The sequence below is a fragment of the Haliotis cracherodii genome, unplaced genomic scaffold (assembly GCF_022045235.1).
Source record: "Haliotis cracherodii isolate W230 unplaced genomic scaffold, xgHalCrac1.p SCAF_5, whole genome shotgun sequence".
Lineage (NCBI taxonomy): Eukaryota > Metazoa > Mollusca > Gastropoda > Lepetellida > Haliotidae > Haliotis > Haliotis cracherodii.
In genome coordinates, this window is record NW_027266308.1 from 18,291,043 (window position 1) to 18,304,894 (window position 13,852).

At 38.8% G+C, this 13,852-nt stretch overlaps 1 protein-coding gene and 1 pseudogene across 1 annotated transcript in view; one reads left to right on the forward strand and one right to left on the reverse strand.

The window, feature by feature from the left end:
- Positions 1-977: 977 nt before the first annotated feature.
- Positions 978-13,852, forward strand: part of LOC139442173 (exonuclease 1-like) — a 121,078-nt gene continuing 108,203 nt past the window's right edge. The window contains exon 1 of the mRNA XM_071222960.1: positions 978-1,015. The gene's annotated coding sequence lies outside the window, so the exon portion shown is untranslated. The remainder of the gene's footprint in view (positions 1,016-13,852) is intronic.
- Positions 6,613-11,918, reverse strand: LOC139443569 (uncharacterized; annotated as a pseudogene).

Here is a 13,852-nt window from a genome sequence, read left to right on the forward strand (position 1 = left end):
CCTTTAACAACTCAACCAACCCCGCCCAAAAAGCAAATAATCTCGCCAACCACTTTTCAGCCGTTAGCAGTAACACCAACATCAGCCAAAAATTCCAAGATAAACTTAAAACAAAAAACAAACCCACAAAAGAACCAAACAATAACAATCTAGAAATAAACCAACCCTTCACAATGGAGGAGCTCCTCTACATAACCCAAAACAGGAAAAAGGGCACAGCCCCAGGATTTGACCTAACTTCTTACCAAATAATTAAAAATCTCCCGCTAAAACTACTCCAGGCACTACTCAAACTTTACAATCTCATCTACCTAAACGGACAGGTTCCTACTCCCTGGAAACAGGCCCTAGTCATACCAATCCCTAAACCTAATAAACCAGCTAATCAAGCTAACTCATATAGACCAATATCCCTAACTTAAAACTTATGCAAATTAATGGAATCAATGGCTAAAAATAGATTACAACATTACCTAACCCAAAATAACATCACCTATTGAACTGCATGGCAAGTATTTATAAAACGACCGGGGGAGGAAATATTCTGGGGGGAGATTTTATTTCGTAGGGTGGGGGAGAGTTTATTTCGAGAGGGGCTGAATTGTACCGGTATAAATTCGCCGAGGGGAGATTTTATTCTGGGGGCGAATATATTTCGTGACACCTACATTGTGATATTGGAGACGGGGCCCAGCTTAGGCTCTTGTCTAGCCCACGGAATAAAAGCGCTAAGCTTGCGGCGCGTACCAGCACTGGAACCAGTTCGAGTAAGTTTGTTTATCTGAATTTGTTTGACTTATTGAGTGTTTAGCGTTATTTGGCCCTAACACTTATAAACCACACTAAAATATAAGCCAGTGGCAATACTTCTTCGTGGTTTTGTTTTTTAGGGAACTACAATCCACTGACTTAATTCCTATTTCGTTTGATATTTAATGTATCGTTCCCGAATTTGGAATAATTTCCTTTCAATGTGGCGGGAGATCTGAGTAGTGCATGGAACGTTGAATTCAAGGTTTGTAACTTTATTTTTACGATATTATCGACGTAAGCAATATGGATTTTTGGTGTATTAACCGCTTTCACAATCGAACTCGGTCTTGCAGCCGCTACAGAATATGTTAGCTACTGTGTTTTTTATTCAAAAAATTCACAGAATACTTTTCAGTTTCATAATGCATTTTCCAAACCATACTCTCAGTGTGTCCCCAAGGGGTGCAGGCTTAAACGCAATCTCATTAAAATCAGATCTTAGTTCTCGCTACCGCTAAACAAAGCTTTGTTTAGCGGTAGCGAGAACTAAGATCTGATTTTAATGAGATTGGCTTAAAGGATAGGCACCAAGTATCCCATCCCAAGCAACTTGGCTGATTGCGTGTCATTGAGTCCCGGTTTTGTGGATCATTGACCCTGCTCAGTCACTTGTTTGCCTGGCCAGCAAGTAATGTTGTTAAACGGCACCTCAGCAAAACGTCACCGATGTCTCTGGCGAAAACGGCACCGCATTTGGCGAAAACGGCTACTATGTGTCGGGCGAAAACGGCACCTCTATTTTTTTAACAATACCAACGATTTTTGTAGTATCATATATGGTGTATTTACATGGTATTTGATGTATTTACATGTTATTGGATGTATGTGATGTATATTTACATGGTATTTCCTGTTTTCACAGATAAGTACATACAGTTCTTCAGTTTTGTCGGCATGTCCATCGTCATCTTCATCGTGTTCACAATATTGGCCCATGTACAATCGAACATTGTGAGAGTGCTTGGGTCAGGGAGAGATCTCCATCCTTGTATCGTCGCCATATGTCGAAGATCTCCTCTTGACGAGATGGGGAAGATTTGCGCACATACGCCCTAGTAAATTGGAGTAGGGGGCTAATTTCTTACTTGTTTTATTTCACAATTATTTGTGTTTGTAAGAGACGATGTGGGTTTAATTTCTATTATTTTTTTTCAAAGCATGTTATGTTTTCACAATAAGTTGAGTTGCGTATAAGCTAAGTTGAATTATAGTTGGAGTAGAGGCTAATTTCTAATGTAAAGTTACAATGTAATTTTAATATCATTTATTTGACCAAGTTAAAAAAAACCTATAAGGTGCAGTTTTCGCTTGATTCGAGGTGCCGTTTTCACTTGAGTCAAAGTGCCGTTTTCGCCAATCGGTGACGTTTTCGCTATTACCCGTCCCCAAGCAACCCTTTTTTGGTGTGTAAATTAGTTTACACATATGTAGGATGATAAATATGATACACTCGATGTCCATGGACTTAAAAGTGACAGTCCATGCCGTTCTGAAGCATTGTTTGTAAACAATAGCCGATAACACCCGAGCAAACTTGGCTCAGCGGAAGAATTTTGCTCCGGTGACTGCATTGCGGGTGTTGGCTTATCACGAAACCGGACTTTTCTCTCGTTTGTAAACAACACTCTTATTCTGCAATAGCAGACGGTTCTAATGCAAGCATTTTGGTACGCATATTGTTGTGCATAATTAACTGCGACCATGAGGTGCATGACGATACAGCTTGACACATCAAAGTGACCATATCGCCAGCTCTCCCAAGTACTTTGATAACAGCACATGGAAGATAAATATGCAAATGGAAATAGTTTTCACATTTTCAGATATTTTTTCCTTGAAAGTTAAACATTTCATGACATATATTTGTCTAAACATAGTAAATGTGTAGTCTCTGTAATATCCTCAGGTTGTCGTGTCAGCTGATAACTGCGTAACGAACGCGGGGTTTGGTTCATCACTGTTTACTGATATACTAAGAGACGTCTGTACAGGCTGACATCTTACTGGGACTCACGCTGCGCATGTGTATAGATGTACAATGCTGATAGTCTGAGATGCTAGTTTCCTGACGGATAATTATGAATCATATATTATTATAGGTATATTAATGTCAATCTGTTACATCCTCTGCTTCAAGATATCTTCACAGGGAGTAACAATTTTCAGCTTAATCACTTTGTAACTTTTAAGACAACTCTAACTTTATCATTAACTTGTAAATTATCAACATCAACTTTAAACAGTCACTCTTGATCTTAGAGTATCAACACAGTCACAGATTTAATTTATCAGGTCTGCGAATAGCTCTGCCTGATCTGGTTCGATCTATCACAATCACTGACACTGTCACTTAATGTCATTGGAACACATCTCTCACATGGTCTTCTACGTTGTGGGGTTCTATCAGGAACTCATTTGTTGTTCAGCTGGTTCTTGTTTCCTGTGTCAGCTATTACTTCTCTGTGTTCATTTGGTGTTATTATCATTCTGTCTATTAGTTTCTTCTTCTCTAAAGGTTACCTTCTTTCTTGGAGAAATTAAGTCTAAGATGTGTCGTCGATTTCTGAATACACGATCATTTGGAGTTTCAATTAAGTATGACCTTGGCTCTGTGCACTTCTGCTTGACAGTACCTGGAGTCCACAGTCCTGTTGTTTGATCTTGAATACTGACTCTCTGTCCAGTTGCTAATGGTGGCAAGTCATGGGCTTGCCTCTTATGATACATTCTCTGTGAGTCTTGACCAGGGGTCCGGAAACGGTCATATGCTCCGGACAGGTCCGATTGGGAATCTCAAATGTCCGGTTTAAAATATTGCTTACCGGACATTTAAATTTTTCGGTCTGGACATTTAAAAAGTTTTGTCCAGACATTCTTAAATTTTGACCGGACATTATCAACAGTTAGGACTGAGCAGTTACTGTCTGCAGTTGTAACACAATAACGATTATCTACACTGACAAGCTTTGTTTGTTTTGATTGCTGTAAATACATTGTACCTACATCATAGTCCAAGCAGTCAATCATTGTAATAGGCAATAAACTGTGTTGACACTGATTGAAGACACTGAGTCGAGGATTAATTACTGAGAACATCTTGTTAATTTGATTGAAAGGTGTTTACAACTGTACATAAATACCTTGCATCCAAAAAACACAAAAAAATCCTAATTCTTACCGACTCCCTAAGTGGACTGCAAGCCCTCCAAAACAAAAATACCAAAAACCGACCTAAATTAATAAATCAAATACATAAAAGCTCCAACGACCTAACTAAGGCAGGCAAACAAATAACCTTCTTGTGGATACCCGCCCACGTAGGAATATACGGTAATGTAAACGCCGATAAAGCAGCTAAACTATCCCTCAAAATCCCAGAAATAAGCTTAAACTTACCAATCTCAAAATCAGTAATTAAAAGCGTAAACAAGCAAAAAATCACCAAAAAATGGCATAACCTTTATCTAAACTCAAATAGCCAAATCAAAAAAGTACTCAGCAAACCACTAACCAAACCAAAAATTCTCCATCCATCAAAAAACATCGACAGAGTAATCACTAAACTCCAAACAGGACACACCAACCTAAATAACCATCTAAAACATTTAAAAAACAGGTAACTGCCCACACTGCAAACAACTAGAAACCCCAGAACACACACTCATCCACTGCACACACTATACAACACATCGAACCGTATTACAAACCACCCTCAATCTAAACAAGGCTCTCACTCTAGAAGCAATACTAAACCCACAAAATAAACTAGAAAACTTCAAGGCCTTAGGCGTATTCTTAATCAAAACGGAACTAATAAAACGCATCTAAAAACACTATAATCTACCAAATCAAAATTACATAAACAAACAAACATCCACCATACCCAGCTCCCTTAGTTCTCCTCCCCAACCCCATCGGCATCTATTCCAAATCTCAAAATTCCCAAATTCTATATAAGCAACCCCTAAAGCCCCCCTCTTGGGTTGCACAGGCCACTTTCGCCCCTTTCGGAAACACATTAAATGGCCTGGCCGGGCCCGTGCGAAATACGCATCAGTCGGAAAGCGCACGTTAAATCTCCAAAGTAAGTAAGTATGTAGATCTACCTCATTATCCTCGCAATGCTACGATACGTAACCTCAGATGATAGCGAAAGCGTGACTGCAGATCAGTCGAGCGGATCTGCCAGACCAATCATTTTATAAGTCGTGGTTAACGACTTTTTCACTTGGTTGACATACAATGAGGATTTGCAGATTTTATTGTTTTCAGTAGCTAGTCGTATAATGAATCTTGATTGACCGCCATTTTGTTTTCTGTGATGATTGATATCATTTTTTTATGGTCAATAATTAAGTACGGATGAACAAGTTTTCAAATAACTATTGCTATCAACGATATTTTAGTATTTGTTATTATATTTTCTGTCTTGTTTTTAAAAAATCTTTAGTTTAAAAAAAATTCTTTTCCCGTGAGGTCACGTGATAACCAAATATGGGATATAGTCTCGATCCAAATGTTACAACGCATACACTTGAGCAGATACAACTCATGAATATTAATTAGATTGTTCACTACGTTAACAGATCGTTATTATAACAGAAATAAACGTATGTTTTCCATGAAATTCTAAAATAATATCATTTGTTAACTGTCCGGTGAATTAAACAATTTAAATTTAAACAATTCATAATTCATCATATTATAAATATACATATTATAATAAACAACTTGTAATGTGCGTGAAAAGTCGTACTAAAATACGCTATTTGAAGGGGGCGTGGCCGAAATGCAAATGTCCGCATTTTCAGGTTAGCTTGGATGTTGTCTCTGTCATGTTTGTTGTTGTGCATCTTGCATGGTAGGTTACTCTTCAATCTTCTACGGCTGAGTAATTCTCCTGGTGATGGCAGGTAATTATCTATAGGTGTGGTCCTTAGACACAGCAGCGTCATATCAGGATCCATATGGTCTTCTTTATACTTTATTAGGGTACTCTTCACTGTCTTGATAGACCTTTCTATGAAGCCATTTGACTGGGGGTAATGGGTGAACTGGTTGTGTGGTCGAAACACCACTCTTCAGCAAACTTTCTGTTATCTTTGCTATCAAACTATCTGCCATTATCGCTGATTATTTTGTCTGGTACTCCATGTTCTGCAAATATACTCTTAGAAGCTGTTATTAAAGCAATACTTGTGCAGGGCTTTGGTAACTTTCTTATGACCGGAAACTTTGAGTAGTAGTCTGCGACGATAAGAAACTCGTTGTTATCATGATGAAATAGGTCTGTACCTACTGTCTGCCATGGTCTTGTTGGGATCTCATGAGGCATCAGGGTTTCTTTAGCTTGTGAGTCTTGATGGCTTTGGCATGTAGGGCATGATTTTACAGCTTGATCAATATCTTTGTTTATTCCATCCCAGAATACACATGATCTGGCTCTCAACTTGCACTTGGTTGCACCTTGGTGACCTGCATGTATCTTCTGTAGTACTTCATGTTGCTTTTCTTGGGGAATTATGACTCTCCCTCCTTTAAGGATGAGGCCATCTTCAACTGATAATTCGTCTCTGTGACACCAGTACAGGCGGATTGGTCCTGGTATTTCTTTGAACGTGCTGGGCCATCCTTCAACAATCATGTCACGAAGTTGGGTGAGTGTTTGGTCTTGACTTGTGCATGACTTTAGCGTTGTTTGCTTGTCTGATGAAAACTGTATTGGGCTAACTTTGATGTCCAAATGAATTTCTCTTGTATTCTTATTGTTTGGTAGTCTTGATAGCCCATCAGCAAGGGTCATTTCTCCTGTCTGTATCTGATTTTGACATCATAGTTTTGGAGACGTATAAGCATTCTCTGTAATCTTGGTGGGGCTGCAGTCAAGTTCTTCAGCTTGATCATTTCTAAAGGTTTGTGGTCTGTCTCTATAATAAATAGCTTTCCATACACATATGTATGGAATCTTTCACATCCAAATACATCTGCCAGTATCTCCCTTTCAATGTTGGCATATCGTTGTTCAGTGTCAGTCAGACTCTTTGATGCGAATGCTATTGGTTTTCCGTCTTGTGTTAATGCTGCTCCAAGTCCGCGTAAGGATGCATCAACTTGGATCACTGTCTCTTTGCTTGGATCAAAGTAGCTCAGTGTGCCTTCTTCGCATATGAGAGATTTTATTCTCTTGAAGTCTTTGTCATGGGATTCGGATCAGCAGAATTCTGAGTCCTTCTTGATTAAGTCACGAAGTGAAGCTGTGTGTTGTGACAATTTTGGTACAAATGGTCCCATGTAATTTACTATGCCAAGGAATTCTTGTAATTCTTTTGGGGTCTGTGGTGTCTTGATTGACTTTATGTCTTCAACTTTCTTTGGGTCTGGGCGAGCTCCTCTCTCATCATATACCATGCCAAAAAAGCTGATCTTCTTTACTTTGATTTCACACTTTTGGCTGTTGAATACAAGTCCATATTGTTGTCAATGATCAAGTCAAAAGTTCAAAAGGTTATAAAATGTCACTATTATGAAGTTTCCTGATGAATATGTGTGTTTGTTTACATTTTTCCAGAAGAAGAACTTATGTCCGGTACATCATACCCGGCAATCTTCTGACGTCATTTTACTCTGATGCTTGTTACTTGCGCGGGGTTTTTCAACCAACGTTCTGAGATATCATGAAAGTTCCAATGATGTCAAATAATACATCTTCAATTCAAGAGAAGTGTCCCCAATAATCCAGTTCTATTAAACAATGATATTTGTTATGAGAAGTATTCACATACACCGGTAGCTTGAATGATTTTGATTACAGTTTAGATGACAGATTCCTCAAAATGGCCGTGCGTCGTTAGTGATGACAGTTCATGTTCAGAGTACATACAGTGTTATTCCAATCCATGAATATCCTTATGAATGCCTAAGAATATGATATTTAACACTCGCTCACAATTTCAAAGCACGCACTGATACATGATGTTTTCCAGCACCAGAACTGTCATGGATTCATACTTCACAGAGGATTGACAAATCAATTTGTACTTGAAAAAACATCTCATTTTATTGCTTGAAGTAATCACCTTTTCGTTGGGAAAAGATATACATTTTAGCATTCAAACATCAGTGAGTGAGTGAGAATGGTTTTAAACCGCTTTTAGCTATATTCCAGCAATATCACGGCGGGTGACACCAGAAATGGGCTTCACACATTGTACCCATGTAGGGAATCGAACCCAGGTCTTCGACGTGACGAGGAAACACTTTAACCACTAGGCTACTCGACCGTCCCCATTCAAATATCATGTTATCATACATGTCCTGATGAATGTATGCTTCAACACTTGTTTAAAACACAACAATATTTGTAACAAATGCAAGTTTCACAATGTTTACAATGTGATAACAAGAGTCATCAGAAGATAACCCCTTCCTCGCCCCCACAAAATTCGAAAGAACAAATCATCGGACTGTTACTCTAATTTGATGAGAGAATTTATATCTAATCTGTCCATATACAGTGCCGTGCCAGTTATATTCGTACGATCCATAACGGTTTATAACCGCCAAATATTTTACGAGCACAAAAATGTTTCGCGTAGGGTCAATAATGCACGTGCACTTTGATCACGTGACCGTCACGTGATGTCCTTCAAAGTATTGTCTGCTGTTTTGATCAAAACATACGATAATCCGTGCAAACATGGGGAGACTCGTTAAAAATAATAGACAGAGACCTTTGAAGGACATCACTGGTAATTTCAATTCGGTGAGAGACCAACCTGTCTCGAAAAGAACAATTCAAAGGGAATTACACAGAGAAGGATTTTACAGGCGCATCACGAAAAAAAAGATGGTTGTTAGGGGGGTGAACAGAAGATAACATGTCCACCTCGAACCAGGAAGTTGAGTTTGATGGTGTGGGGGAGTATCAGTTATCATGGTGTGGGGACTTTGGTGCATGTACATGGTAACATCAATGCCCAGAAATACATAGAAATTGTGGACAATAATTTGTGGCCAGTAATTTGTAGACAATAACTATATATTTCAAGACGACAATGTGCCCGATATTAGGGCAAATATTGTCAAAAAATGCATCGCCGACAATGCCATAAACACGATGGATTGGCCAGCACAATCACCGGATTTAAATGTTATAGAAAATGTTTTGGCTAAAACTAAAGAAAAAACAACAGGACACCGTAAACGACATCACTAACCAAGATCGACTGTTTGAAGCGATCCATATCACTTGGCAGGACATTGAGCTAGACTTTATTTGTGGCCTTTATGAATCTATTCCACGCCGGATATCTAAAGTTCTGACTATGAAAGGGCATCTTTCCAAGTATTAAGGTATGTAGATAATTTTTTCATTAATATATGACGCTCTATAAAAGCAAGTCAATATGTAAACAAACGGCGGCCATTTTGGATCGTACGAACATAACTGGCACGGCACTGTACATGAGTATTTATATAGCTATCAAAACATTACCATGGAATTGGGATTCGGAACATTATACCTGACATAGAAATACAAAGGCTAACTTTTTTCCATGGAAACAGAAAAAATATAAATTCTAAACACCAATAGATAGCAAACTTTGCCCTTTTGCAACCTGGTCTTTGTGTGTGCACAATTTCAAGAGAGAATGCCTATTAGTTTTAGAGATATGGTCCAGACAAACACACCACTATGTACAGAGTCAAAGTCAAACTTGTTGCCATTGATGACAAATGTAGATCAGTATTTTTAGTGCTGCTCCTGAACTACCTTCATTTCGGGTAAGTCAAACTTGTTTCAATGGAAACAGGGAAAAATCATTTTTGAAAAATTGCTTAATAGCAAATGGCACCACTTCAGCCCTTGGTAAAAACATGTACCAGGTTTGGATGAAAAGCCTTTCACAGTCCTCAATCAAGTCATTAATCTTTCAGATCTCTACTTCTTCAATGATGCAAAGTACGAACACAACTTGTCCAATGTTTGTTTTCTGCTTGTGACACAAACTTTTCCATTGATATTTCTCTTGCAACATTAACCTCAAACCCTCCTCCCCCTTTCGGTTGTAGGCCAGAGCAAGATGACAAAGCTTCAATCCAGATGCAGCGCACTTGTTTGCCATGGCTTTAGACAAGATCTTTTGTCCAATTAGTCCTGACAATGAGGCTACATTTTGTCTCTTTGTTTGTAGCCTCTGAAGATGCTCAACAGCCCCCCGCAAAGAAAAACTGTGCTGCAAAATGTTATCACTGTTGACAGAGACTAGATCATGAAGCGCATGACAGTCAGCTACAGCATTGTACTCTTCACAAGATTTGTCCAACAACTGCTTCACAAGATATTCTTGTTTGTGGCACTGAAAATTTGGATACAATACTCGAAAAAAGGGCAAGGTGTCAACAAATCCAAGAACTTCTTCCTGAAGTTGATCAAGCATGTCACACTTGTGTGCTACTCGTAGCAAATGTACAGCGTCAAAGTGCTTCACATTGTGACCTATGAGAACAACATCCTTGTGTAACTTCAGCCATCTGATGAAGGCTGACATTCCTGCATGCTTGTCAACAGCCGGCACAGCTACACCCTTATGCAACAAAATACCATCATTTAAACTCAAATTAGTTACATTGGATGCATAAGGGCTAATGGGCTTCTCTGGAATCACATACTGATCAAATACATCAGTTTCATCTGACAGGGCACTGATCTGACAAATGGATGTGTTATGTTCTTTTGAAGATGTTTCAAGATCAAAGAATACTAGCTGGCATCCCTGGTTGGTGATACGTTGAACTGAAGACAATACCAGTGGGTCAGGTATCCTTGTAACATCATGATCGCCATCTGTGCCAATGTTGGTCTCATAATTTGGTCCCTCCCGTACCTCGTACTGAACGTTAAATTTGTTTCTGTTTTCCCTCAGCTGAAGTCAACTCAATTTGAATGCCCTTTTTGCTTCACGAATCTGTCTCTGCGATTTTGTAATTTACGAACTCGAATGACTGGTGATTTCCCAGAGGACAGACGTTTGGTTTTGAAAGCTTTGCTCAAATAACTGTGTCCAATGTTTTTTTGGCACACTGCTGCACTAAGTTGTTAGTTAAAGCTTTCTGAAGCACTGTAATGACGGGACTTTGGTGCCTTGCTTGCCACAATGTTATTAAATGATTTATTCGCCTTTGTGCTACCAAGTGGAGCGAGATGGCTGGCATTCATAGCATGCACTTCGAACAGTCGTTCTAGGTCTTTTTTCAGTTCATCGCCAGAAAGATACTCACCCCTGGGCAGTGATTTGTGTTTATAGACTTCGCCATATCGCACAAAGCCACACCAATCCCCACAACTCACATGACAACCAAAGGAATGAGGCTCTATATTCCTAACACCATCCTTGACACCCTCTACGTCATCTTTGTTCTTGGCTAGCACGTAAGAGTAGCATTTCTTATAATACGGAATCACCTTGTTTGTAAGTTTCTTGTGTGATTTTGCCAATGCATACAATCCATATGTGAGAGATTTCTTAGCATGATTAATGTCACTCCATTTCTCTATGCTGGGGTCATAATCACTCCGCATGTGATTGTTGTGTCGTCATCCATCGCAATGCACTTGATGCGATGTTTAGAACTGTGAGTGTCCTTCAGTAGTTGAACACCAACACTGGCTTCCATTAATTTAGCTGATCCAGACCAATTGCATCGGCAGTCATGATCTGTGGGCTTTACGTTCTTGGCAGAGGCAACTTCAAATGTCCGACATGTAGATTTCCAAGACCCATATCCGATTATGGCACCTGTATGTTGTCCAATCAATGAACCATGTCCAGATTTACTGTTATATGTCCTACCAGAACTTCTGCTCTGCCAGCCCATATCATAACTACCAACCAAATCAACAGGTTCTGCAGCCTCTGTATCATTTCTCGTCATGACCTCCTCCTGAAGAATAGACCGTCTGCATGACTTTTCAGCAACTTGATCAATGGCTGGCCCAATTTCTCGTTCACGCTTCTTAATGGTTCGAGTCGACATGCCAGGGACATTAATTGACGTCAGCAAGCTGTTAATCTGTGTTGGTCCCATGCCATAGTGAAGCATTCCTGTAAACAACAGTAAATGATTGATAACATCACACCTAAACAAGATATTAAAACATTTCATGGTTAAAAGGAAAAATAATAAACACTTTCAGGTGTGGCCCATTTTCAATAGTAGAATGTGGGAATGCCAACATATTAAAAGTTTGACAATAATATCTGTTAACATGTAATTGAGGATGAACAAAATGCAAAATATGGACAGTGATAAAAATATACTGTCAGGGCAGCATCTAGTACTTGTCTCCTCACTCCTGTGACACTATGAAACGTGAGATTGTGGTTTTCATGTGACGTCCAACGTGGAGACAGTTACAGTGTGAACTGTTTACATGGAAATGTGAAAAATCAAAACATTTAAAAACAGCAAAAGGCACCAATTCAGTTGATGATAAATTCATACTCAAAAATTAAAGATAATGTTTTCATGTAGAAATATTCATTAGCTGTAGAGTTCTGGCCGAAACAAACGCTACTTGTTTGAGACCAAGTCCAAATTGTTCCCATTGAAACACAAGAAATTAAAAAAGGATTTTTTTTAATAAAGTGTCAAGGCAATAGTTGAGCATGTGGTCATTGCACATGTGGTGGTTGAAGAGAGATCTAATCAATGCACTAGATGATGGAAGTATTAATATTTGGTGCATTTGTTTTCAACTGCAAAATCAGGCATCCAAATAATGAGAGAAATTACTACCAATATTTACATGAACATCCTTAAAATCAAATTAAATTTATCGCTGTGAAAAGAAAATGTTAATAGCTTGACACTAACAATGACAGACATTCGATCCATCACAGATTGCAAAAGTTTGACTTTTTGAACATATATCATTACTATTTCAATATTTCTAATTTGTAGTCATGCAAAATAAATAGAAAGGGAAGATATATCAGCTGAGGAAAAGTGTTAAACCTAAGGATTTAGAGGGTATTAATCATAGGTCTGATAGAAATGGGGAAAATGAAGTTGATGTGTTACGTGACAGCAGCAATATTTCAGGCATAAGTTACGATAGAAATCGGGAGATGTAGCTATGTTAGAAAAGCAACAGTAAAGCACAGAAATAGCCAAAGCATACCCTACACCAAAATACTTACCACTCAAATGAATATCAATATCTGCAAAAATTTGTTAATGATAATTTAGATTCCATTCTCAAACAAGACAAAATGTATTTTCTATTTTGACACTTTAAAATGTTCACATTATGAAGGTAAACAATGCATAAATTTATCAAATAATTTATTAATCTTTCTGGAAAAATGGTGTCCAATATCAATTTCAATAACAACATTTGTTGTCTTACCTGCAGCTAATTTTGTGTTCACGTCATATATTGGCACCCCACGATGTCCACTCTTGTGATGACTTTTGCCGGTAGGCACACTGTTTAAGATACCACACTTTCCTTAGTTTATGTATAATATTGATGCAAGTCCGTACCTTGTTTCGTCTATGGTGTCACTCAGTAGCAAAGCTCACCTGCAATCCACACAGATTAAATTCTGAACGAGGATCACTAATTCGATGATCCTCCGCCCCTCGTGCCAGTAGAGTTTAGCACTATCGATGTTATTTGCCTCTCCGTCCTCGATGTAGGTACTTACCCTGCCACCAATCTTCTCTCTTCTGTTTGCTTGCACAATATTCATTGTTCTCAAATGAACCTGTTTCTTTACAAATCGCCCCTTCTTGCGTGGTACGGGGGAAACATGCACACATTTCGCATCGCTTCCTCCAGGGTCCATGGTAGACATTTTGCGGAAGTAGAAGACAGGGCGTGACAAGGGAGGTAATTTGTCACGGTTAACTCGCGTGCAACAGCGTGAACTGAGGTGCGCAGGAACCATTGTATCCAACGTTTTAACACGTTTAAATCCGAGAATGAGATTGTGTTTATTGAAGACTTTAACTCAAGAGTGGGACTTAGATC